We start from the raw sequence: 27,658 nt of genomic DNA, 5'->3' as shown, positions 1-27,658 counted from the left end.
GAATATCTGGAATAAGGATGAGTTAATTGAGAGCACTGAGAGAGAGGAACAGGTGGAAAAAAGTGAGTTCAAGAGTCCTGGAAAATGTATATATGTATGTATGTATGTATGTATGTATGTATTTATATGGAGAAAGATGTTCATCATAGTGGCAAAAGCTGGGAGAGAATCAAGTGGGTAAACCCTGAAACAGCCTTGGGCCAAAGCTGCCTGGGGCATGATTATTAAAGGAGTGTTGGGAGACTCCTGCTATACATGAATATCAGTGACCATCTATTGTGCTCTTGGGGATTTGGAAGGGATACCAGTGGGTATGTTCTGAGGTGCACATATTTTCCTCATAGTTCATGCTATTTCAAAAAATACCAGTGGTTTAAAGATTAATCTTTTCTTTATCAATTGTCTCTTCTTTTCATCCACCTATTTTATTTTCACGTGGCAGCATCTGTCAGAGCTCCTGTGTTCTATAAGGAAGGGTGTGAACATTCATTCACCGAGTATCTATTATGTGACAGACACTGTGGTGAGCATTTTAATATCATGTCACCTACTCCTGACAACAACCCTGTGATGGAGCTCCCTCCCATTTTACAGATGAAGCAGACACAGCATACTTGCCCCAGGCCATAGAGGAGGTGGGGGCCAGTGCCGGGCCAGGTCTGTCTTGACCCCATCGTGCCATGCAGAAAGCAGAACTTGATCTCATCTGCTTAAAATGTATTTTTTGGGGGGCTATGAATTTGCAAACCTTCTACATTCCATAAAAACACCATTTCTAATTTCTAAAATGTAGTGTTCGTCTTTCTTTTCCCTTGCAACCATTCTGTAGCCTTTGATTTCATAGACTTGGGTCATCTCTACCTTCATCTTTTTTTCTCTCTGTGTGAAGCTCTTTATGTATGGACCACATTTTCTGGCCTTTTTTTTTTTTTTTCTTTCTTTCTTTCTCTGGGCTTTCCCTAACTGCATTACATTTTTCTTTAAATTATGGCTACTAGAACTGTAAAAAAAGGTTACTGATGCATGGGATGATGATTTTTGTTTTCTTCCAGTACCTGACCTTGATGCCCAGAATACTGTTACCTTTTTGGACTCAGCAGCAGTTCTTCTTTTGAAAAACATAAAAGGTTACAGATGATACCCAGCAACCTCAGGTCCATCTCAGACCTCAGTTGCTTGAGCATATATTTCTACAAGGCCATCTAGGTGGGGAACAATCACGTGTGCCCATTTGCCCTCCCTTCCTGCTTGTCCAGCCCCAGCTCCTATCACTCAGCTCCTCACCCAGCGTCCTCCAGCCATGCTGGCCTTGTTTTAGTTCCTCATAGTTGCCAAGTTCCTTCCTATCATAGGCTCTTTGCCCACGCTGTGCCCTTTGCCAAGACTGCCAACCATCATGCCAGCTTACTCATCTTTTAAATTTTCAATTAGATATTTTCCTCACACCTTGTACTCCTCCTTCATAGCATCTCTGGTATCACATTTGCAAGTAAATAATTATTGGTGGGTTTATTTGGTTAAGGTTTATCATCCTGAAGCATTATGAACAACTCTAAGGGGGCAGGGATTCCCTTGGTCACCTATGTAGCCTCAGTGCCCAGTATAGTATTTGATACCCAGTAAGAGGTCGATAAATGCTTGCTAGTAAACGAATGAATTAAGGAAGGAGGAAATTAATAAGCCTGTGGATGTAGTTGTGCCCAGACCTTGGGTCCTGTTCTCTCCTTCAGCAAGGAGTTTATAACCAGCCTCTTCTTCAGATGATGTAGGCTTAGCATCACATCTGTCTTGGGCTTGCAGACTGCCAGGTCTTTATAGCAGCGTTCAGTGAAGGCAGGAGAGAATGAAATCGGCTACAGAGGCTGGCTCCACCTGGGCAGCTGCCTGGTCCCTTGCAGGATACCGGGCGTGCTGCGCTCAGGCACAGTTTGGGTGAACAGCAGCAGCCAGAGCATGTCCGATTTGGCAGGCAGGGCACAGCAGTGGCAATTCCAGCCACCAGAAACTGTTGGAATTTCAGATAAATGGCAGCATTGTGGCTCTGAGTGTTCCCTCTGTTCAGACATATCCAAGCCGGGGAGTTGGAGTACTGTGAACAAGATTCAGTCTTTGGGGCTGGCAGGAGTGAAGCAGGACCTCAGGGTCAAAGCCAGGAGGTGAGCTCAGGAAACAAAATGGAGCTCTGGGCAAAGCAACTAAGGCAGAAGCCCGGGCTTTCCCACTGATGGGCCCATCACGGTGGGCGAGCACGGGCAGCTAACAGGAATGCTAACACAGATCAAAGGTTTCATGAGTGCTGGGACTCATCCCTGGCACCTGGAGCCTAAGGGGTGGACAGAAGTTAGGGTCCTACTGAAAAATGTCAACCATTGTGTTTAATTCCTGAGTATTCTACTAACGAGTTGTGTATTACGGGTACTGAAAAATGGGCTCTGTGGGAAGGACCATGCATTTCTATTTCAATAGCTAATTCTTTTAATTAAAATAATTTTTATTACTATAAAAACAGTTTTATTCACATTGTAGAAAGTTTAGAAAATACATCAAAGTAAAATTTAACTACATAAAGTACCATATTCTAATCACCATATTCTAATCACAAACTTTATCATGTGTCCTTCCAGATCTGTACTTTCTTTACAAGAGTGAGATTTTGCTTTATATTCTTTTTGCTACCTGCTTTTTTCAATTAACAATTTCGACTTTTTCAGTTCAACAAACGTTAATTTTATCTCGTATTCATTCTACATTCAGATTTCCCCAGCTATTCCCCCCCCCCAAAACGTCTTTACAGCATTCTGTCCAAAGCAGGATCTAATCCAGGGCCAGGCCTTGCATCTGGTGGTTTATGTCCCTCAAATCTCTTCTAATTGACACAGTTCCCTTTTCTCCTAATACTGACCTGTTGTCCTGCAGAATATCTCACTTTCTGGATTTGTTTGGTTCCTTCCCAAGAATATAACTTACATTGTTTCTCTATCTCCTGTATTTCCCATAGGTTAGGTTAAATCTGAATGATTGGTGGATTTCTATTAAACATTTTTGGGCCAGAATACATCCTAGGTATGCTGCATCACATCAGGAGAAACATAATATCTGGTTGACCCACCATTAACGATGCTGAACTTGAGTCTGGGATTAGGGTCCTGGTTCTTTTTAATGAGATTCTAGCAAGAACATGACTCTCTCACCAGTTTCCAACCTGGCTCCACTCATTGCTACTCCCTCCTCCACCCCTATCTCTAACCAATCCTCATCCCCCTAAACACCTTTCAAGCAAGAAAGGCAAAAGGGAATAAAGGTAGTAAAAGGCACAGCAACCAGACTAGAAAGTAGAGTCCACTGGCTCCTGTCTCCAACCTCATACTGATTCTACTGCACTGGATACAAGTCGGCAGGCTGCATATCTGGGAGCTTATCTCACTCTAGATGCCAGTCTTCCCAGCTGTTGCCAGGGTCAGAATAACTTGGCTTTGGTGTCTGTACACACCACAAGGCAATCTGCATAAGATATGAATGTTCACACAAACACCTGTCGAAAAAGACATAAGCTCGCACAGAAAGCTGGCTCAACCATCTTGTAAATTGATCACACCAAAAAAAGAACTTGAATGTTCTTACTCATTGTGCAAAATCTGGGAAGAAGGAGTCAAAATTATATTGTACAATATTCAGACTAGGAGATAGGAGACCTGCTTTATTTGTTTGTTTTGGTTTTTTTTAAACAAACAATAAGACTATGCAAACTTTGTCAAGTACTTTTAACACTCTGAGTTTCCATATTCCTCATCTCTAAAATGCGGATAATAACACTTATAGTGTATAGTTGTGAGGATTTAACTATGTCTATAAAAGCACCCATATTACGGTGAGTACCCACTTTCCTCCGCCTCATCTGCTAGGGCTGAGATTGCTGATCTGCTTCCTGCCATGCCCAGCTGTGATCCTGGAGGGGCCTGGGCCGGCAGGTGGAGTTCATGAGTCATATTAGTATATTAGTTCATTAGGTGGGAGAGCTGGGGAAGATCAGAGTAGAAGACTCAAGGCATGGGCTGACCACTGTTATTGTATGAGCTAGCATTTGATTAGAATGGTACACTGGTGGGCTTTTCAGAAAAACCCTTGTGACATGTGATTTTTTTAATCAAACCTCAAATTTTGTCGCTTTTTAGTATATTGGGGTATTAAAGACTAGTCTTGTCACTTAGGGCCCAGGAACAGGAATGAAGCAGCTAGTATTGGATCTTGACATCTTATTCTCTCTCTCATGCACTAAGCCTTGCACATACATGCTATAGTCTAATAAAACCAGTGGGAGAAGGCCATTCTTATGATATTTGGAAGCTTTATTTGGTTTTGCAAATGGTAAATCTGGAACCTATATGTCAAATGAAAAAGCTGGGAAGTCAGATAATGCTTATCATCCTGTTGAATGTGGTCCAGCATTGCTATTTTTGAAGTGGGGAGGGGGAGAGGAATGTCATAAAAAATTTTTATGAATAATCTTTAATTTTGTGGTAAATTTGATAGTACTAGAGGCTAGTAGTTGTGCTGGTTACGAGTGGATTCCGGAGCCACACAGACCTAAGTTTGAATTCCAGATCCCCCACTTGCTAGCTGTGTGACTCTAAGCAAAGATTAGACCCTAAGGTTCACATTGCCTCTGGGAGCCTCAACTTTGCATTTTTTCAGAAGCGAACTGGTTATTGTGACTATAGCAAGGGTTCTTGTGAGTCTTAAATTAGGTAATGTTCATGAAGCATGGCTTCATGCCTAGTAAGTACTCAAAAATCGGTTGCTATTTTAATTATCATTATTATTATCTTTTCCAAGTGAACACAGTTTGTACATATTCACTTTCCCTGGACTCTTTATCACAACTCTGACTCTCAGTGATTTATTATTGTTAGTCAAAGCTTAGACCAAGTGTTGTTATTTCTGCCCATCATGCCTATAGTGGGAATTTTTTTCAATAGCTTTCATTAATGGGTGGCAAGTCTGATAAAGCACCAAAGAATGGGGTATTCATAGAAAGTATTAATATTTTTGTTTAACATATGTATGGGATTATTTGAACCTTAAAGCCTTAGGGTGCTGTCATTGTTCACTATGGAGCTTGCTTCCTTTATTTTCTTTCCTCCAAGTAACCCTGAATTTTACCTTCCAAATTGAATGGGCTGTGCTAATAGCTATCATGTGGAGCTTCTGTTAAAGCAAAAGGCCACACATAATGTGGTTAAAGTGTGGCTGCTGAATTTGAATTACATCTCTTTTCTCTAGTCTACAATGGCTATTCTGCATGTAGTTAAAGGTATTTCATGCATATTAAGTTTCTCGTGACCAATGTGCCTTCTGAGGTCTAAGTAGTAACGTAAAGTGAAAGTAAACAAAGTGCCTCATTTTTTGATGCCGAATTTTGCAAGACTGTGCATATATCATCTATTACATTGTACAAGGCATGGACAAAAATGGAAGAGTTAACAGCTTTATTCCCCTACCCCCAAACTCTTATTACCTCCAGCATTTTCATACAGTCTTTAAACAAAATTTTTTATTGAAATATAGATCTACAATGTTGTGTTAGTTTCAGGTGTACAGGAAAGTGATTCTGTTAAATATATATATGTATATATGTATATTGTATATATATATATATATATATATATATATGTTCTTCTTCAGATTCTTTTCCATTATAGGTTATTATAAGCATGCAGGTTTTTTTTTACATTTCAAATGTTATCATTTATGATGCTTTATAGTAATGATTTTAAATTATTACCTATTTTATTTTATATCTAGCAGTTTGTACCTCTTAATTCCCTTCCTGCTGCCCCTGTCCCCTCTGGTAACTGCTAGTATGTTCTCTGTATCTGTGAGTCTGTTTCTGTTTTGTCATATTCAGTCGTTTTATTTTTTGTGAAAACATACAGTATGTGTCTTTCTCTGCATGCAGTTTTTTATTTTTAATTTAAGATTAAGTGTTCATTATCAGTGAATTCAGGTATTCACCAGTCCAACTGACTTTGTTATTCTGTGCATTAAAGTTTAAGGACTAGGATTTTTAGGACAGGGAGAAATGGGTATTGAGCTCCAGAGTCACCAACTCCTACAAATAAAGATTTGTTTGCCCTTTGTGCTTTTTCCTAGGAGAACTACCGCCACTTACTTAGAGGGCAAGAACTATAGTAAGTCATAGTCTGAGCGTTAAGTACTAAGTTAGTCTAAGATTGCTTTATGACAGTCTATCGATAACAAATACACGATTCTTTCAAACTCTAGGAACACCTAAGTATTTGGTTGATAAAGACTAATTGCTGATGAAGACTTTTTGGGTTCTTTCAAGTGGCTGATTTCTACCTCCTGAAGGGGTTCCCTCTCTTTAGAGTTATAAAAGAATCCCCCAGGAAGAGCATCATATAGCTACTGACGCTTCATGACCTCACTTCATCCTATACATGTTGTTTTCTTCTGGTCCTTCCATCCCAGTTTGTGACTGACACATGTGTCTTCTTTAAATCTCTTTTTCTGATAAAGATCTCCACCATCAGGCTTCTTGGATGTTTCGTGACACTCTGAGTATCTTACCTAGTCCTCTTTGTTTGGTGTCACCTGCCTTGCTCCTCAGTTAGCCCCTGATAGTTGAGTCTTGCTACTCCAAGTGTGGTCTGTGGACCAGCAGCCTGGGTATCGCCTGGGAGCTTGCTAGAAATGCAGACTCTCAGGCCCTGCCCCAGACTTATTGAACCAGAATCTGCATTTTTTAAAAAATTTTTTAAATTTATTTATTTTTGACTGTGTTGGGTCTTCGTTTCTGTGTGAGGGCTTTCTCTAGTTGCGGCAAGCGGGGGCCACTCTTCATCGCGGTGCGCGGGCCTCTCACCGTCGCGGCCTCTCTTGTTGTGGAGCACAGGCTCCAGACGCGCAGGCTCAGTAGTTGTGGCTCACGGGCCCAGTTGCTCCACGGCATGTGGGATCTTCCCGGACCAGGGCTCGAACCCGTGTCCCCTGCATTAGCAGGCAGACTCTCAACCACTGCGCCACTAGGGAAGCCCCAGAATCTGCATTTTCACAAGATTCCCAAGTGACTCACGCAAATGAAAGTTTGAGCAGCACTGGCTTCAAGAACTGTTCTTCCTTTATGCATTCTCATTGCCCCTGAGATCTACAAATAAGTACTTTTCTGCTGTGACTTCCTACATTACTTGGGTTCCAAATCCTTAACTAAAAAAATTATCATGTATGTACTTTCCTACCTCTGTTCTCAAAGCCACATTTTGGACTCTTGTGTACTTTAATTTTACCTGTGTAGATTCTATTGTTTATTACACTTACGTAGCATTTTATAGTTTTCAAAGTTCCTTCACACAGATTTTGTTAGTAGATCACATATGATCCTATAAAGAGGAAAGGTAGGTAATACAACCTTCTGAAGAGGCTATTTTATAAATTTCCAGTTGTGATTTTTTTTTTAACCTTAGGGGTGAAAAATGTATCAGCAGATTTTTTTTTCTCCTACCTTACAAAAAAGCAGAAGCCAAGCCTTTCAGGGCTATCAGAAGTCAGTGAGTTGTTCTGATTCAAAATGTATCATGATTCAAAACCATGTTTTACTGCTCAGTATGATGAAAGTTATATTTTCATTCATAAGTCTTGCCTTCTTAATTAGGATAAAGTAATTAGGCCTATAATAAAATCTTCATCTTTATGATAAGAATTTTGAGATAAATGAACCAATGAAGAATAAGCCCTCCACTTCTGGTATCATAGACTAAGGTGAGAGGGACCACTGAGTACTGCTTCTCCTTGAATGGACACGAGTCAAAGAAAAGGAAAAAGTCCAACATAAGATATTGCCTTGAGACCCTCTGCAACTTTCATTCTCCCAGAGAAGATATATATGGGGGAACTCCCTGCTGAATCATGGCCTGGGAAGAACTGTTGGGTTTACATCCCCTGAAAGTACATCTATACTGGGGGAAACACTCCCAGATCCTAAGAGTGTTACACCCAGGAGTTAGGGGTGAATGGGTCAATAGGCATTGCAAGCGGATTTGGCAAGTGGTGCCATTTTTGTCTTTTCTCTTTTGTCCATTCACTCAACATGTACACTCATTCTTAACCTTATGTTTAAGAAAGTGTAACTGTGATTGACAATGTGGGTGAGCTTGGAAGAATTGGAGTGTTGTTGAGGTTAGCCCATAGAAAACATTCTTCAACAGCATCCTGTTTCAAAGAAATTGAGACCTAGAGAAACCCGTGACTTGCGCCCATGTGCTCCATCTCCTCTGCTCTTATGAAGAAGGGGAATCTTCACCCTCTCTGAGGTTAGTACCTCCTCAAGGACCTTGCTATGAAATCCCCCTGCCTCCCTTCTGCACCATTCCCATCTAGAAACAAACATGCCTTAATATCGGCCACCTGAAGTTTTAAAAAAACCTCCATTGACCCCGCCTCATCATCTTCCAACTACCTCCCCATTTCTTTGCTTTCTCTCACAGAACACTCCTCAAAAGCATTGGCTAGAGGCACTGACTCCACTTTCCTCCCTCCCAGCCTCTCATTAACCTTCACCAACTGGAATTATCTCTGCACTACTTCATAAAACAGCTTTTTACCCAAGTTTCCAAAAACTTCTATCTTGTTCCTCTAATGAAAAACTATCCTTTCTCACCTTATTCTCCTTTAGCAGCATTTAACACATGCAGCCACTCTCTCTTTTGAAATACTTTCTTCTTCTCCTTCCATGATGCCACACTCTCCTGATTCCTCCTGTCTCCTGATATCTCCTCCTCCTCTGCCCATTTACTATCTGATTATTGAAGGGCCCCCAGGACACATTTTTTCTTTCTGTACTCTCCTAGGTGAGTTCGTCGGGTCCCATAGTTCTAAAGCCCATGAATATGCTGTTAACTCCTACATTTTTATCTCTGACCCTGATTGCTTTGTCTTGCTCCAGACTTGTTGGTTCAACTTTACATCCCACCAAACCTGCTCTTGTCTCCCTACCTTCCCATCTCTAAGAAGGGCTCTAAACTCACCGTCTCCAGTGCATCACTTCATTCAAGCCACTGTCTGTTATTTACATACTTACAATAGCCTCCCAACTGGTTTTTAAGCTTTAGCCATTGCCCTACTCTTGTCCATTCTCCACCGAAGAATATAACTACAACTTCTGTTCCTAGAATCAAGTAGTGAACTGAGCAAATAACCAACTGCTATTTAAAATTTCAAAGCACAAATGCTGATGATTTAATATTACTTTTCTCTAAAAGGTTAATTTTTGCAGTTTTAAGATTTACTAACAATATTTGATTCTTCAACCCATTTTTTAATTAAAAAGGAAAAGGGAAAAAAACCCCTTTACTATATATAGATATATCTATATCTGTATATATATCTATATCTACCTATATACATGCATATATATAATATATCTTTAGCATTGTTAGTTTTATTTTTCATGATAATTTCTACCTAATCTAATTTTACTTGGGTCAAATTGTATTTTCTGTTAAATGTCCGCAGTGTCAAAATGCCTGGGTTAAAATGTTCTGCTGTACTTTTAATTGCTTCTTATTATTTTCTCAGTCAGGATATCAATGTTAGCTAGAGCTGTAGCAATGGAAAATTATTGCTAAAACAGGTTTGACTTCAAATAGAAATTCCAGAAAGCCTAGAGACATCTTGGGGGGAGCAAATGTAAATTTAAGGGAAAAGGACACATTTCTTCTTCAGGCAAAACATGTTATATAAAGGTGACTTCTGATTCCCTGGGAAAGAGCTCTTCCTTACCTTGGAACTTTTATTTCCCCTGGTAATCCAAGCTGGCTTCCTCTCTCTCCATAGCATTGAATGCCTCTTGGCACAAACTATTGCCATCAACTATTCCACATCTATGTGAACAAGAGCCTTTGGAAGCAGCAACTGATTAAAATACATAATTTCCTTACAGTATTAAATATGACACCCTTTATTATAGTTTTTGATGGCTTGGTTTAAGTAACTGAAATGTATATATCTCTCATTATTAATTTTTGAAATGGTTTGGACTTTGCCTGCCTACTCTTCCAAATTACATAGATAAAGTTGGCTTTTCTAGAATGGAGTTCATTTTATTTCCCAAATGTTTTTCTATTTTTGGATTTTCTTGAGGATCAGGAAGGTCGAATGCTATGCACTGTTGAAAGCTATCTGAGTCTTTGGGGGTGTTGATGTGACAACAACAGCAATAAAATATTTTCATAGCACAGTAAGTGTGTGTTGGACACTATTCTGATCGCTTTACGTATGGGAATTTACTTAATCTACCCAACTACTCTTTGAGGTTGGTTTTGTTTTCCCCATTTTAAAGGTGAGAAAACTGAAGCATAGAGAGGTTAAGTAACTTGCATAAACAAGCACAGTAAAGATCTGACACAAACTGCATAAAGTTTTCTATTTTAAAAAAGACTTTGTATCTTGCTTTTAACTAAAAACAAACTTTTGATTTCCCCACCTTAGGAAACGAAGTGAGCCTGTAATTTCCCACTGACATATCCTTGCTGCCCATAGATAGATAGAGAATGAAGTCTGAAATATTTGCTAATTATGGATTGATTCCTCCACTTGTTTGGTAGCTACCAAATCCAACAGAAAACTGAAGTGATTTCTCCACATCAGACTGAGACCACAGCTCCGATTCTCTTTCCTGACAGACTTCTTAGTTTAGGTCTTCTCTGTAGCACATGCATGTTATTCCTATAACCAACAAAACTGGTCATTATTATTAAGGAGTTTGTGAGGACAAACTACATTCAGTCGAGATTTATTAAATGCTCAATCTCTTATTACTTAAACAGGGAAATTACATTTTCCCTCCCATTCCTGCTTTTCTCTGTCTGACAGCACTGATTCCTCTCAATAGCCTCCCTCATTCCCACTCAGATCCCACATCAAAGATTCTCTTTTGGGTGGTGCTCAGCTTCCTGTATGATTGCTGCAGAAAACCAACGTTCTGAATTTTGGTTGAATGTTCTGTGTACAACCTGTATATCATAACCTCTAGTAGGGTTGCCCTGGTTTGAATTTTATTCCTTCTGTTCCCTCTGTACAGTTTATGAGACTGACTCTGGTTTCCTGGTGGTTCTCCATTCTCTCCACTTTGAATCAAAGCAGTCTGGGTAGGCTGTATTCTGTATTTTCTATCTCTTGATTTTCGGCGGTTGTAGGCATTTTTATTCAACAAGCATTTATTCAGGATCTATCATATGCCAGGTGTTTAGAGCCTGAAGGAACCTTGAGGATCATCTTCAATCCCTTCCTTTTATAGGTGAAGGGTTGAAGTTCAGAGGTTTTAAAGGACTTGCCCCAGATAGTTAGTGCTGGGCAAGTATTAGACCCAGATCTTAGAATCTGTGCTCTTTCAACACCATGCTTTTCTGCTCTTACACTTTTTTTTTTAATACATTTATTTATTTATTTATTTATTTTTGGCTGCATTGGGTCTTCGTAGCTGCTCACAGGCTTTCTCTAGTTGTGGCGAGTGGGGCCTACTGTTTGTTGCGATGCGCGGGCTTCTCATTGCAGTGGCTTCTCTTGTTGTGGAGCACGGGCTCTAGGTGCGCAGGCTCAGTAGTTGCGGCGCACGGGCTTTGTTGCTCCGCGGCATGTGGAGTCTTCCCGGACCAGGGCTCGAAACCTTGTCCCCTGCATTGGCAGGCGGATTTTTAACCACTGCACCACCAGGGAAGTCCTGCCCTTACACTTTTAATTGGGGGATCTTGGTTGTACCTAGACTTCCATAATATTCTTAAATTTCCCCTAAAAACTTAAAAATGTTAACAGGTGTCCCCTAGCTTTTGTAACCAGAGAGCAAGGATGCCTTATTATGCAAAATGGGTCCTGATTCCTACCTTATGTTTCCAGAGATTCATGATACATGTTTGCATATTAACAAGAGTTCCCACCTATTTATTTCTCTACTTCTGTAGCTACATATTTGCATTTTATCCCAGTTTGGTTTGCTCTTGTAGGATAAGGTGAGAGCAGAGCACTTTAGCACAAGGACAAGGGGTAAGGGGTACGTACTCTATATAAATTGCATGGCAAGGGCGTCTATAGGCATTTGTAAGGACATACCCTTGACCATTTTTGTAATGCTTGAGAATATTCTGACAAATATGCTACCTGAGCCTGAGTCAGTTCCAGTAGCTGGAGAGATGAAAGGAGTTATAAAAGAATGGAACTATTTTAAGTGCAAGAAATTCCAATCAACAAATCCTTAAAGTTATACTCTTCTTTCTAAAATAATAGTTTCAGATGTAAATAGGTATAAGTATATATTATAGCCTAGGAATACAAAGAGCCCAGAAATTCTTTCTTTCCTCCTGCAACTAAAGGAAATCCTATAATGTTAATTTTTGAGCTTGGCATTCTTTTCCAGGTAACCAGGCCTGCCTTAATGCCAGAGGGTGGAACATTGAGGAATATAATTTTTCTATTCATTGAAGAAAGCTCTTCAGTTAGAACCACCCTTAGAAGAGAAAAAGCTAAGCTACTCAATTTTATTTTTAAACATAGATAAATAGTATCTTAGCAGCTCAGAACTTGCTGAGAAAACTGGATTGCTTAAATGGGAAAGTGCAGTTGGGGTTTGAGAGCATGAGCTGGAAGCAGGGACATGAGTAAGCAACTGGAAAACTTCAGCTGGAAACCTGGTAATTGGTTAATGTGGTTCACCTTTATTTTTCATTCTTTTGGTGAAGCTTTACTTTTCCTTTCTTTACAAACGTAGCTAACGTCTTCGTTTATTGAAAAAGAAAGCTGTTTGTTTTTTTATACTGATGAAACAACAGAACTACATTTAACTGGAAATGTGAAAAAAGAAAGAATAAATTCTTATTTTTATTTTAAATAATAATTGTGTGCCAAAATTATTATTTTGAAATTAAAAATCAACCTCTGATTTAAAAAGACCAATTTAAATTGTTTTCAAAAATGAAATAATAATATACCTTCAAAATAGGAAGTTCTATCATGGCAGATTTGCTCTATGAATCAATGTTATCATCTCAATTTTAATCACTGCATTGAAAAGAACAAGTAATTATTTCACACCAGTTCTTTCTTTTCCTTATCCCAGGAACTCCTGAAAGTTTTGATCATCCTTAAAGCCAAAAATACAAAAAATAGTATTATTTTAAAATATTTCTGATGTAATACTTAGCAGGTTATTTATTCTATACCAAAATATACAAGTAGTAAGAAGAAAAGAATTAATCACTCTTGCTTTCTTTGGATGTCTTCCATAAAACCATAAGAATAAGAGAGATGTGTGCCTGCAAGGAAAATTTCCATTGGACTGTAGTTTAGCATTGCTGACAAATTTTAATGTGCATTTAACTGGTTGGTATACTTAATGTTCCATACATAAATGTCCAGTGTTCTAGGATAGATTGTGGAAACAGTAAACATAGGGAATGTTCTCATAGTTACATGTCCCTCAGGAAGCAGAATTCCTTTTGACAATAATAAACAATAATAATGAAGTTCTTGGACTACATTTTCAGGATGTTTGATTTTGAGCATTCAGAATACCAATTTGTCCTGAATTTGTGGGTGTCCTGTGTGTGTATGCGTGCTTATGAGAGAGGGGGAGCCAAAGTCCATTTTGTTATGATATCAAGGTACGCACTTAAAGTAGATTTTACAAGCACATTTTCCAGAAAAACTGAGTTGATGCTGCCAAAGTCAGAGCTCATTAGGATCTACAGAACAAATAATTACTCAAGTCAGTGATTGTGATAAGAACCTTGACCTGATTGGTCAGATGGTCTTGTTAAATGTGATACTTAGCAGGGGCCTTTTTCTTTTTCTTGGTTACTCTGTCAGATAATTCTGGCTAAAGCAACATGTCCTGATAATATTGACATTTTACTCCAATACCTGACTTAGTGATATACCAGCCTAAATAAATATTCACAAAAAATTGTTAGTTATTTGTTAAACATTTATAAACCTAGTTAAATGCTCTCCTGCAAATATACAAACCAATGTATTCCTTAAGCATAGGGAATATGATGTAAAAGTGCAATGCAAAAAAGTTGGCTTTTTGTGTAATGAACATATTAGACTGAGTCATTGGCATAACAATCTCTAGCGATACTTTAAATATACTAAATATGGCATGCATGCTTATCAAGCTTCTGTAACTCATACCAGTTTCCCCTGTGCTTCATATATTCACTGCATCTTTTTGGGGGGCTTTTAAAAAAATTATTTTGTTGAAGTATAAGTTGATTTACAATGTGATGTTGATTTCTGCTGTACAGCAAAGTGATTTGGTTATATACGTATATATACATTCTTTTTCGTATTCTTGTCCATTATGGTTTGTCACAGGATACTGAATATAGTTCCCTGTGCTATACAGTAGGACCTTGTTGTTTATCCATCCTCTATATACTAGTTTGCGTCTGCTAACCCCAGCCTCCCACTCTATCGCTCCCCTACCCACCTTCCCCTTGGCAACCACAAGTCTGTTCTCTATTTCTATGTTCACTGCATCTCTTGATTTACATCATTTCAAGCATTTTTTCCCCTGAAGAATCTGCTGGAGAACCTTGACTGTGCAAACTCTTATGTGTTTTCTGTTCTATTCTTTTTGTATGTTTACTAAGTACTTAAACTATGAATCAGGTGTAGTTTCTAGTATGAAATAAAGTAGCTCATAGAATAAAAATCTTTCCTAAGCAATAGTCTAGAATTGTGTGTGTGCATGTGTGTATGTGTGTGAATGTTTAAGAAGCACAGAACTAAAGACAGATTAGGGTAAAAGCCATATTAAATTTTAAAGGCAAGTTATTTTCCAAAATTTCTGAAGTTCTGGAGTAGGTTTTCTGGAAGCGATTTGCGACATTACTTATTGAATCATATTTGTTGGTTTTCTAATGAGATTTGAGAACAGGGTTAAATTCAAATTAGTAAGAAAGATAAAACTAGCTTATTTGAACAAGTCTTTAAGCTAGCTCTGACCGTATTTACACATCTTCCTCCTGTGTGATTCACTATTTTCTTGACACACTGAATTTCTCCATCTCAGGTTTTCCTTTCTTTACCCACTGGGCCCAGGCTCTCACCAAGTCTAGCTCAAATGATACCTCCTTAATTTGAAGGCTTTCTTGGTGTCTTCAGCTGAATGTGAACTGTCCTTCCATCACATTACCTGAGGTCTTTGTGCTCTCCTTCGAGAACTCTTGGAGTTCTTGCTGAGTTACAATATTGGTGTGTTCCCACTTCTACAGTGCAATTTCCTTCTCAAGAGGAGCACTGTTTCTTATCCGTCTTGACCCTCACAGTGTAAGTGCTCAGTGAAATAAAATCAGTTCTGTTCAGTACTCAGAGAAAACTGTTCAGAGGTCAAAATCAACTTAAAGGGAAGTTTTCGGTCAGGACACGTATTTTAAGGGCTATTTGTCAGTGAATAGTATCCCAGGTTGCCTGAGCCTCTAAGTTCAGGAACTCTTGGAGATGAGATTTGTGAAGGCACTTTTGGTCATTTTGGCAGCTGGAAAGGCACCAGAAGCTAAAGACATGAGAGGAAGATGTAAAGGTGATCCTTTCCTTTCTCTAAATTCTCACTGGTAAGATAAAGGAAGACAGAGTGAGTGGCATGGGTGTGGGAATTAAAATTGAGCTGCGTTTTTAGGAAATCAATAGGGAAGGAGAAGGGAAATTTTTTATTGAGGACCTGTGATGTGTCAGACATTTTACATATGATATTTAAAGTAAAACTGTAATAATCATAATCATAGTGCTTTCTCATGTTCATGGAAATATACTTTTTATAAATGATTTCACATCATGATCTCATTTGATTTTTCAAGCCGTGACTTAGGTGGTGTATCGATTATATCCTTCAACAGGCAACTAAGATATAAAAAGGCAAAATTTATTCAGAGTTACATATAGAGTCAAAGACACAAGACTTGAATATAAACTTTCTGTTTCTTGTTTAACTCTCTTTCTACTACATCTTTATATGTTATAAAACCCAACAATGTAGTTTATAAGTGTTTTATACAGTTGTCTTTTAAATCAGTTAAGGGCCTTTTATTTTTTCATGTGCATCAACACTGGTTTTATTTTGGGAAATATTTTATTGTGGGAAATTTTTGTTTATTAAACACAGAGAATACCGTAATTTAAAAGTTTTGACTAAATATATATTGCTAAATAAATAAACACATCTTACTAACGTCTCACTTCTGACTCTAACTGATAACAGAGTGGGGAAAAGTGGACATTAGGAAGTAGATATACTTGTAATAACCTATAATGGAAAAGACTCTGAAAAAGAATATATATGTATATATATGTATATATGTGTGTGTGTGTATATATATGCATATATATATATAACTGAATCACTTTGCTGTACACCTGAAACTAACACAACATTGTAAATCAACTATACTTCAATTAAAAAAAAGAAGTAGGTATAGATTTCAGAGGTAATGGGGAAATGTTTCTCAGTCATTTACTCGTGGAGGACGGTAGCAAACTCTCCCTGGATTGGTGTCATCTTGGCATAGAAAAGATGTCCCAAACAACGTTTTACTTGAGTACATAGGGTAACCTAATAGACCTGAGTCAAAAATAAATGTCTTAGAAATTCTGAAGAGTTCCTAGAAGAAAGAGAAGACCTAGGAGGTTTTAGTTAGGAGCTCGAGTTGGTTGGACCACTGGCTGATCATTGGATTTTGAAAGCTCTTCTAGCTACCTTAAATCAGGTATCATCCCATTAATCAGGAAGCCTTGGGAATGATTGGGATGGGGCTGTAACCTGAGTTATCTTCAAAATGCCTAAAGTACCCACCTGTGCACAGCTGTGTAGACCTCTGCATAAAGCTGCTCTAAAGGATGCTATCTGCATCCTCTAAGAGCCTTTTCCTGTGGCCCTGGGATGATCAGGGGAATTTATGGCTAAAGTAACAGACAGCTGCAGTGATTCTACAGGTAGAATCTGTATGTGTTCTTTAGAGGTAGAAACTGCTCTAAAATCCCTCTAAAATATTTCACTTATTTAAAAAAAATAGTAGTGGGAGGAAAGGTCATATGTTAATTTACAGGCCTTTGGGGTGAATAAAATGTGAAGGAAGAATCATCCTTAGAAAAGTGTAGCAAATCTTGTCCTATATTATTTCTTCTTTATGAACGTGAGGCTAGAGGTGGCACCCATCCTTGGCTGCCACAGCGGTAGGAAACAGCTATTGGCAGGATCATTACTGAAATAACCCAAGTGACTAGGAAGTACTTGAGAAGTGTACACATTCCTTCTGGCTGTGACTTCATCTTCATTGTCTCCTCTGCGGAAAGCAGGTTTGAAATCTGGCATTGAAATCTGGCGGGCAGTCAGGCTTTTAAAATGTGAAAGCAATCCCAGTCTCCCAATTCCTCCCACCCTACCCCTTTCCCCCTGGGATTGACACATATACATTATTGATACTATGTATAAAATAGCCAACTGATGGGAACATATTGTATAGCACAGGGAACTCTGCCTAATGCACTGTGATAACCTAAATGGGAGGGAAGTTCAAAAGGGAGGGGATATCTGTATGTGTATGGCTGATTCATTTTGTTGTGCACTGGAGGCTAACACAACATTGTAAAGCAACCAATTAAAATCAATTTAAAAAAATGTGGAAGCAGGGCACTTCTTAAGTCAATTTTATGATGCGTTCTGGCCAATAGTTGCATGTGTAGCATTATGAAAAGCCTAACTGGCATCAGTCTGTGTTAGGGAGTGAATAAAAAGTAACTGTATGATGACTAATGTAGTCAAAATATTACTATATTTTGAGTCAGAGAAGTGACTTGCTGAGATAACACAGATTTTGCAGCTGTAATCAAGGTCATAGCTGGTTTCTTGGTAGATTCACTAAATGGACTATTTGAGTCTTTGGATTTGAACTACCAGAGTCTCTGAAGTAATATGGGTATCCTCTGTGGGACTTTTTCTTTGGAAAAAGTAGAATTTTATTTTCCATGTTTGTGAGTTTGGGTGTGTTTATGTGTGTGCCTGAGAAAGAGCATATGTACAGCTGTATGGATTTCGTAAACATAATGATAAGGGGAAAAGACAACCCCCTTCCCATTCCATTTACGTAAAGCCAAAAATAACCAAAACTAAATTATATTATTTAGGAATACATAAGAGATGATAAACTACAAGAAAAACAAGGAAATGATTATCATAAAACTAAGGGCAATGATCACCTCTAGCAAGGAGGTAACTGCTTAGTATTTCATGTATGACTACCATAATTTATTTATCTTCTCTACTTTTGATGGACATTGAGTTGTCTTAAATTTTTGGCTATTACAGATGTTGCTGCCATGAATATTATTGTACATGTATCTTTATACATACAGGCAGTAGTTTGGGATATCTATACTTAGGAGTAAAATTGCTCGGTCATAGGGTCAGATCATGCCAAACTTTTCCAAAAGTGGCTCTACCAATGTTCATTCTCACTGACAGTGTATGAGATCCCATTACTCCACATCTTTGTCAACATCATCTTATCAAGCTTTTTACTTTTTGCAAGTGTTTTGGGGTTATATAGTTATTTCTTTTTTGTGGTTTTCACTTATATCTGCTTAATTATTAACAAGATGGAATATTACTTTATTATTTATTGACCATTTGGATTTCCTCCTCTGAAGTTCCTACCCAAGTCCTTTGCTCACTTTTCCATTAAGCTTTTGGCTGGTCTTTTTCTCTTTAACAGTAGGAGTTCGTTATTATACTCTGGGTATTAGTAATTCAATGTTATAGGTGTGATTAGTATCCTCTGTGAATGTCTTATCCCTCTTTTTAGTGAGTCTTTTGATAAACAGAATTTCTTATTTTTGTTGCAGTTAAATTTATCATTTATTTCCTTTATGACTAGTACTTTTTGTGCTATTGCTTAATAAATCCTCTCTCTGAGGCTTTAGGATTTTATCTTTCACTTTAAGTTTTTCTGGAATCGATTTTTGTGTCTGCTGTGAGGTAGGGGGTTCAAGTTTATTATTATTTTTTTCTTTGTGGATATCCATTGTCCTATCATATTTACTGAAAAGAACGTACACAGAAAAGGGTTTTTTGGGTCTGTTTTATCATAGTATTTGAAATACTGAGAAAGTATGTCAAAATCTTCTACTATGATTGTGGATTTGTCTATTTTTCCTTGCAGTTCTATACATGTACCCTTAAAATTTTATTAATTGCCTGTGTTACGTCTTCCTGGTTAATTGGACCTTTTATCATTATGAAGTGACCCTTTTTATTGCTAGTAATGCTTTTTACTATAATCTCTGTTTTCAGAGATTACATACAACTCCTTTCTTTTGGTTATTATTTACATGCTGTATCTTTTTCTATCCTTTTGCCTCAACTTTTTTCTATCCTTATTTTTTGGATATACATATGGCATATAGTTGGATTTTTTTAATCTAGTATGACAATTTTTATTTCTCACAGGCACATCTAGTCCATTTATATTTAATGTAATTGTCATTATATTTGAGTTTATATATGTCTTAGTCTGCTACAACAAAATACCATAGACTGGGTGGCTTAAACAACAGATATTTATTTCTCACAATTCTGGTGGCTGGGAAGTCCAAGATCAAGGTGCTGGCTGATTTGGTTCCTGGTGAGAGCCCTCTTTCTGGCTTGAAGATGGCTGCCTTCTCACTATGTCCTCACGTGGCAGAGAGAGCTGGCTCTGGTCTCTCTTCCTCTTCTTATAAGGACACTAATCCCATTGTGGGGGTCCACCCTCATGACCTCATCTAAACCTAATTATCTCCCAAAGACCCTTCCTCCAAATACCATCATATTCGGTGTTGGGACTTCAACATATGAGTTTTGGGAGGACACAAACATTCAGTCCATAACAATATACATCACTTTATATATGTACGTATCACCTTCTTTTCAAAAGTTCCCTTCACGTCACTTTGCTTTTATGAAAGACCTAAAACAGGTACTAAAACATTAGTACCTGTTTTCATTAACTGAAAGAAATTGGAAGAGGATTTTCGCTTTTACAAAAACAGTGAAAAGTGAAAATAGCATTCAGCATTTGTTTTGCAGCGCAGCCAGTGTAGAGGCAGCACACATTCCAGGGGGCAAGAGTGGCACTGCCAAGCTCCTTCCCCAGGAACTACGCTCAGTCTCAGCATCAAGCTGCCATAGCTTTAGAGTATATCTGTAAGCATCTGTGCTTCATCTCAATTTATTTTGTGCATCTGTTAGCAAGATGTGTCCTAAGGTAATTGCTTCTTTGCTTTACCCCGCTTTGGCTTATGAAAGGTTTCATAGAATTTTGGATAGTGGGGGAAACCTGTATTGTGCTTTCTCATTGCCCTGTCCTTTTTTTTTTTTTTTTATAAATTTATTTATTTACTTGTTTATTTTTTTGGCTGTGTTAGGTCCTCATTGCTGCACGTGGGCTTTCTCTAGTTGCAGCGAGCAGGGGCTTCTCACTGTGGTGGCTTCTCTTGTTGTAGAGCACGGGCTCTAGGTGCACGGGCTTCAGTAGCTGTGGCACATGGGCTCAGTTGCTCCGCAGCATGTGGGATCTTCCCAGACCAGGGCTCGAACCCGTGTCCCCTGCATTGGCAGGTGGATTCTTAACCACTGCGCCACCAGGGAAGCCCGCCCTGTCTGATCTATAATGATTTTTCTTCTCTTTCTTATCTGATTTTGGATTGGCTAATTTTTCTTATTCCGTTTTCTTCCTATACTATTTTCAAAGTAATATATACTGATTCTGCTTTTTAAAAATTATAGCATGCATACTCATTAAAGTTTAAAATTCATTAATATTTTACCTGCTATTTATACAAGAAGCTTACAATACGTCAACTCTTGGATTACATTCTATTATTGTTGTAATTTTCTCTTGTTTTATTTAACCCCACAGACTTTATTATCATTGCTTTCTATAGTCACTGATTGTTCTCTTCCTCCCTTCATAGGTCTTCACACTACATTTCTTCTTTTTTTTTTTTTTTTTAATTTTGGAGTTTTTTGTTTTTTTTTTAAATTTATTTATTTTTGGCTGTGTTGGGTCTTCGTTTCTGCGCGAGGGCTTTCTCTAGTTGCGGCAAGTGGGGGCCACTCTTCATCACGATGCGCAGGCCTCTCACTATCGCGGCCTCTCTTGTTGCGGAGCACAGGCTCCAGACGCGCAGGCTCAGTAATTGTGGCTCACGGGCCCAGTCGCTCCGCGGCATGTGGGATCCTCCCAGACCAGGTCTCGAACCCGTGTCCCCTGCATCAGCAGGCAGACTCCCAACCACTGCACCACCAGGGAAGCCCTACATTTCTTCTTTCATCAAAGACCTTCCATCTGTCTCACTGTTACTTCTCTCAGAAGTACATAATATATTTTAGTGAGATGCCGCTGATGGCAAACTTTCTTGCTTTTTTTTTTCCCTAAAAGTCTCTCTATTTCACCTTTTATTGGGGAACATGTTTTCTCTAGATATAGGGATACTAGATATCGAATTCTATGTTAGCAATTATTTTCTTTCATTGCCCCTCTCCATCATCTCTATTCTCTCTTTCTGGAAATCTGATTTGACATATATTAAAACTTCTCACTCTGTACTTAGTGTATCAACTATTCTTTAATATTTTTCATTCTTAGTTTCTCTGTGCTGTATTCTGAATAATTTATTTTTACTTACTTTCTAGTTTGCCAGTTGCCTCTTCAGCTGTGTCTAACCTGATGTCAAACTTATTCACTAAGTTTTACATTTCATTTACTGTATTTTTCACTTCCAGATTCAATTTGATTCATTTTCAAATCTGCTGGGTAATTTTGCATTTTGTATTTCTAGCACGGCAGATTATTTAGGCAAATCCTTGTCCTGAGTGCTAGATTTCCCTTCCCTAGTTTTTCACTCCCTCCTCTAAATCTGCCCAGAATGTCTAAGAAATAAACCCCCAAACTTGTCTTTTGACATTGAGCTCACAATATGTTCAGTCTCTTTGTGAAAAATCCATTTTGTGAGCAAAAAAATTTCATGAGCATTTCTGTCTCACATACGCTCCATAGAATTTACAAGTATAAAACCCAGTCTATTTTATCTTTGACTTGATTCAAGGAGACAGGACTCCAGGAAGGAGTGAGATAAGCCCCCAGGCATCCATTCCAAGTGATTATCTTGTTCTGTAACACACCCCCACCCACTACCCTGAGAAAGAAGAAAGAATATCAATCTCTCTCTTTTGTTCTCTCTCTGAATAGAGGTGACAGTTTAGAATGGGTCATGAAGTAGGTTGTGTACCCCTGCTGTCTGCTATTCCCCTGATGGTCATTATAAGTGACTAGTTTGACTGATTGGTGAAAGACCATAGTTTACCACAGTTTTCCCTCAATTATCCTATAAGTAGAGGCATCCACATGATACAGATTCTAATAGTGTACTCCACCTGCAGTTTTTATTAGTTGGATTGTGATGCCTTTTGGGTAGAAATTATGTACTAAAACATGTTTTCTTTCCTACATTTCAGGCCCATGAATAGGGATGTTTTTCTAGTGATTATGATCTTCCATCTTCTTGAGTTGTGGCAAAAGTCAGAGTTGATAAGCAGTTTAATTTTGGTCTCATCAATAACCTGTGGACGATATGAGGAAGTAGGAGAGATATTATCACCAGCTACCAACTGCTTTATGCAATTGTGATAAGTTGACCACTTCTTGCTATTTTTCTTTAGTGTTTATTCTTAAGTTCAACAGAAAGTCTTGTACTCAACTATAACTTTTTTTTTTTGTCATAAGAACCAAAAGAAATTTATTTACAAAATTTCTTACTTGACTGGTGGTGAGAAGCAAGAAACCATCAACTAAGACCCCACTAATAGTGTTCAAGCCAGTTCATACAAGAGAACAACCATTGTAGCTCCTGATGATTAGGCCAGAAAGATGTCCTTCTGCGTGTTCTTCCAGTGAACAAGGAGATACATTTGACCATAGGGGCCTGTGCAGGTAGCATCATGGTACTTGTAGGCTCAGTTGAATCACAGCTTCTAGAGTGCTGTTCCCTGTCTACCTTACATAGCTGTTTCACCACTTTTGTTGATTTCTTTGTAGGCTTCTTTCTCTTTTTCTCCTCCTTTGTTGGTTTTCTCCTTTTCTCCTTCTCTGTTGGCTCCTTTCTCTTCTTTTCCTCCACTGTTGGCTCCTTTGTCGCCTCCATTGTTGGCTCCTTTCTCTTCTTCTTTGTCCTGAACACTAGTGTAAACTGCTTTGTTATAACCTTCCCGGTTCCGAGCAATTTCAATGGCAAAAAATTGTATCCTGGGTGCAAAGATGGTGTTTTCCTCAGTGTAGCCCTGAGAACAGTTCAGTCGCAGCAAAGTACCATAGTTGAAGCCTTCTACAATCCCATCAAACCTCAAACAGAATGGTCTCCACTTTTTGTAGTAGACTTCAGCATGCTGCATTGCTGTCATGGCCCAAGCCATCTCAATATCAGGATCGTTGGCGTAAGACTCGGCTGGGAGAGAAACAGCGTGCGCCACAGACCCAGTCCCCCGGAAACCTCATCATTTCCACTGGTCGCCTCCATGTTGCAGCCCACAAGGCGTGGCTCCAGTTCTCCGGAAATGACATTTTCCGTGCTCCTTCCGCAGTTCCCCAACTATAACTTTAAAGATAATTTTCTCCTTTTTTTTTTTTTTTTTTACAAAAGTTAATGTTTGTATTTATATAATGATGAAAACTATCATTTTCCCTAACCTTTATTCATTTACTGTGCTACTGCCTGAACTCTGTAGATGGAAAGGCAAGATGAAGTCACTTATTTTTATTTTTAGGGTGAGTAAATATGCTCTTCATTTCCTATCTCTGGTTGTGAAATTGTTCTTATAATTTTTAGGAGGTAGAGGAATAGGGAGGGACTGGCATGATAATGAAATGTATAACCTATGAAACTGGAAGAAAATAAGGAGTTGCTTCAGTATAATTAGAGTATGTCATGGGTCTTTTTTTTTTTTTTTTTTTGAGTGCCACATGTTGAGCAATAAAATACAAATATGGCTAGAAAGAAATATTAGAAAACCCAAGCTGAATAACCTTCAAACTCAATTCATGTTCTTGTTTGCTTCCAGACTCTTTTTAAATCAATATTGATTCAGAATTTTATTTATTCTGAGAAGATGTGTGATTATCCAATAATTCATGACTGTTCTATAGCACAAATTCACTGCTTTGTCACAGTAGTCAAGAAAAATCATTTTTTCAGAAGTGCATTTCCAATGCCCCCAAACGTGCATCTTTCAGCACTGCCTATAAAATCAGTCTATTAAGACGCAGCCTGAGTGCTTTATGTATGTTTTCTTTTACCTGCTCAGTGGAAATGAGGTTGCTTCTTTTAGGTATTACTTCTAAGGTTGGCATTCTAACTAAATGTTAACAATTTGTGTTCATATAGGGCAGACTGTGTCAAATGATGATGCAAACTATTTAGAAACCAACGCCGTGAGTAGAAAAACCTTTCTTAAAGTAGGAGATTTGACATTCTGGTGTAACATAGGGTGATTTATCATCCATATGTTTAGGAGGTTACTCAGACTGGGAGAAAAACCACCATTATAAGGTCATGATACCATGGTATTGTTTGGTTTGAATCAATGCTGAAGGAGTCTCATTTCCATTTCCATTAATCTTGCCATGTCCAGTGTGGGGTCATGTTTCTGCTCAAGATGAGTTTCTGGAATGCACATCATTTTCTGCATGAGGCATTGCCATCACTAGGTGATGAAGCATGGTACCATGCCCTTTCTTTCACCCCCACCAAATGCATTCCTCTGCAGTGCTTCTGGAATTGCCTCATCCTCTCTCACTGCTACAGCCTCAGTCAGGCATCTACCATCTCATGTCTGAAATATGATAGCAATCTTCATGTTGGTGCGTCTGCCTTAGCTTTTCTATTTCCTCTGCATCAAGCAGAAACAAAAACACATGACGGTTGGGTTACTCTCTCAGGAGACTTGAGGGGCTTTGTACATCCTCCTCCAACTCCCGATGATATACATCATTCCCCTAACTGCTCTCCTCCCCCAGACATAGCTCTTCGCTATGGCTCAGTATGTGCTTTTGTCCAGCTTTGCCATGTGCCACAAAATTCTGTCCTTTAAGCAGGCTCAAAATTCCTCTCCTCCAAAAAGTGATTCCATAAATGTCACACCCATCTTAGTCATTGAAACCATTTAGAATTGTTGGTGTCACTTATAGCCAATGTGACAATTCAACCAAAGTTGAGTTGCATCGATTCTGCACAGATCAACTTTGGTTATAAAGGTGATTTACATATCCTTTACTATTTTCCAGTTAGATGGTCACCCCGAAGGCAGAAATTGTTTCCTTCTTTTTTCATTTTTTATTTTTTGCTACTATCATTCTATAAATGACAAAATGGAAGTTCAGAGAGAAAAAAGCAATTCTCTCAAGATCATACAGCTTGTAGGTAGCAGAGAGGACATTTGATACCAGGTAATTTGATACCAATTTTTTAAAAAAATCTCATTAATAGGTTTTTAATATGATTTTTTAAATTAATTAATTAATTTTATTTATTTTGGCTGCGCTGGTCTTCCTTGCTGCGTGCGTGCTTTCTCTAGTTGCGGAGAGCGGGGGCTACTCTTCGTTGCGGTGCGTGGGCTGCTTATTGCGGTGGTTTCTCTTGTTGCAGAGCACGGGCTCTAGGCACACGGGCTTCCGTAGTTGTGGCACGCGGGCTCTAGGGCGCAGGCTCAGTAGTTGTGGTGCAGGGGCTTCGTTGCTCCGCGGCGTGTGGGAACTTCCCGGATCAGGGGTTGAACCCGTGTCCCCTGCATTGGCAGGCGTATTCTTAACCACTGCGCCACCAGGGAAGCGCAGATACCAATTTTTATGCACCGGTATGAGATACTGTCTCCCTTACTTCCTTTGTTAACGCCTACTGATCTTGACATTACAAATTGTATGGTAAATTAGTGTTAGTGATAGGGAGAGTAATTTTTTTTCCATAAGTGCATTTTAAGGAGTCTATTAACTTGCTTTTAATCCAAGTTGAAATCTATCTAAAATAATTACCTGATGATTGTCAAGATTGCTCTCCTATTTGTATTTTTATAACCTAAATTAAAGATATGAGAGTTCAAAATTACATTGACATTCTTTTTAAACTTACTCTATAAACATTTATTGAGTGCTTGTTATGTATATATTGATACCAGGCACCAAAGTAGGTAATAGCAATAGAGCAATAACCAAGGTCTAGTTTCTGCCCTGCAGGAGCTATCAATCCAATAGAAGGATAGTCGTGTGTATTAGCTTCCTCTGCTGCTGTAATGAATTACCACAAATGAGGTGGCTTAAAAATCACACAAATGTATCTTATAATTCTGGAGGTCAGAAGTCCAAAATAGGTCTCAGTGGGCTAAAATCAAGGTGTCGGCAGGGCTGCGTTTTTTCTAGAGACTCAATGGGAGAAGCAGTCTTCTTACATTTCCAGCTTCTAGAATTTGCCACATTCTTTGGCTCATCACCCGCTTCTGTCATCAAAGCCAGCAATGTCCAGTCAAGTTTTTCTCATCTTGCGTCACTCTGACCTTGTTTCCATTGTTGCATCTCCTTCTTTGACTCTTCTGTCTCCCTTTTCCCCACTTAAGGACTCTTACGATTATACTGGGCTCACCTAGATTATCCAGGATAATCTCCACATCTCATGGTTCTCAACTTAATTAAATCTGCAAAGTCCCTCTTGCCATGTAAGGTAACATTCACAAATTTTGGCATTAGGACGTGGGCATCAGTCTACCACTGCATGTAAACAAACACCTTGTTGGTATGGTGTATCAAGTGTAACAATGCAAATAATAGAAGTATGTATGTCTCAGAGATGAATGGAATTAGTTACCATGGGGGTGGGGTTATATGAAAGTTCTCAACATTGGTCTCCAGTCAAAGTGGGCTCCACTTACTGGCACAATGGCCAGTAGAATGTCTTTAGTCCTTGTTCTCCTTGAGAATGAGTGGGAAGTTTGTAAGGGGAACTGTAGGCTTCCTTTAACCATTGCCAAGGGAACAAAGAAGGGAAAGTCATCTTATTCAAAGGGCAGTATGCAAAATACCTGATTTTTGGAGGGGAACCATAGCAGTACAGATTGGCTAAAAGATCAAGTTAAAGTGAAGGGTGGTAGGAGATGAGGCTGGTGAGATGGGCCAGGTGGAGAAAGGCCAGATGTGCTGGGCTGAGAAGTCGGAACATCATCCTGTAAGAAATGGCAAAGAACATGGCTCCTTATCCTTTGTTGAGACTTAGAGGAAAGAGAACCCTTTCCTTGTAAGAAATGACAGGCCCTTATTTATGGACACAGCATCTTAAACATGTTTGAAAAATAAAGTAAAACAAGTATTTAATTATTCACAATTCTCCACTGACTGTTGTTGAATATTAAAGCAAGACAATTTTGTACGACACTGTTTTCCCATGCTTGTTGGAAAGTTATCTGATGTGCTTGCTCATAATAGTTCTAAGTTCCAGGATACTTATTTACCCTACCTTAGTTCTCCCTTCACTAAGTCACATTAGATCCTCTGAAGGAGACTACCTGAATGAATAAAAT

General features: G+C 38.6%; 1 protein-coding gene and 1 pseudogene across 1 annotated transcript in view; one reads left to right on the top strand and one right to left on the bottom strand.

Annotated features, from left to right (window-relative positions):
- The window catches only part of SLC44A5 (solute carrier family 44 member 5), a 372,145-nt gene that overhangs the window by 173,394 nt on the left and 171,093 nt on the right, over positions 1-27,658 (top strand). The window lies entirely within an intron of this gene.
- LOC137761119 (protein PBDC1 pseudogene) lies at positions 23,049-23,616 on the bottom strand (annotated as a pseudogene).

The sequence above is a fragment of the Eschrichtius robustus genome, chromosome 3 (genome assembly GCF_028021215.1).
Source record: "Eschrichtius robustus isolate mEscRob2 chromosome 3, mEscRob2.pri, whole genome shotgun sequence".
NCBI classification, from domain to species: Eukaryota; Metazoa; Chordata; class Mammalia; order Artiodactyla; family Eschrichtiidae; genus Eschrichtius; species Eschrichtius robustus.
This window is presented reverse-complemented; position numbering and strand designations above follow the sequence as displayed.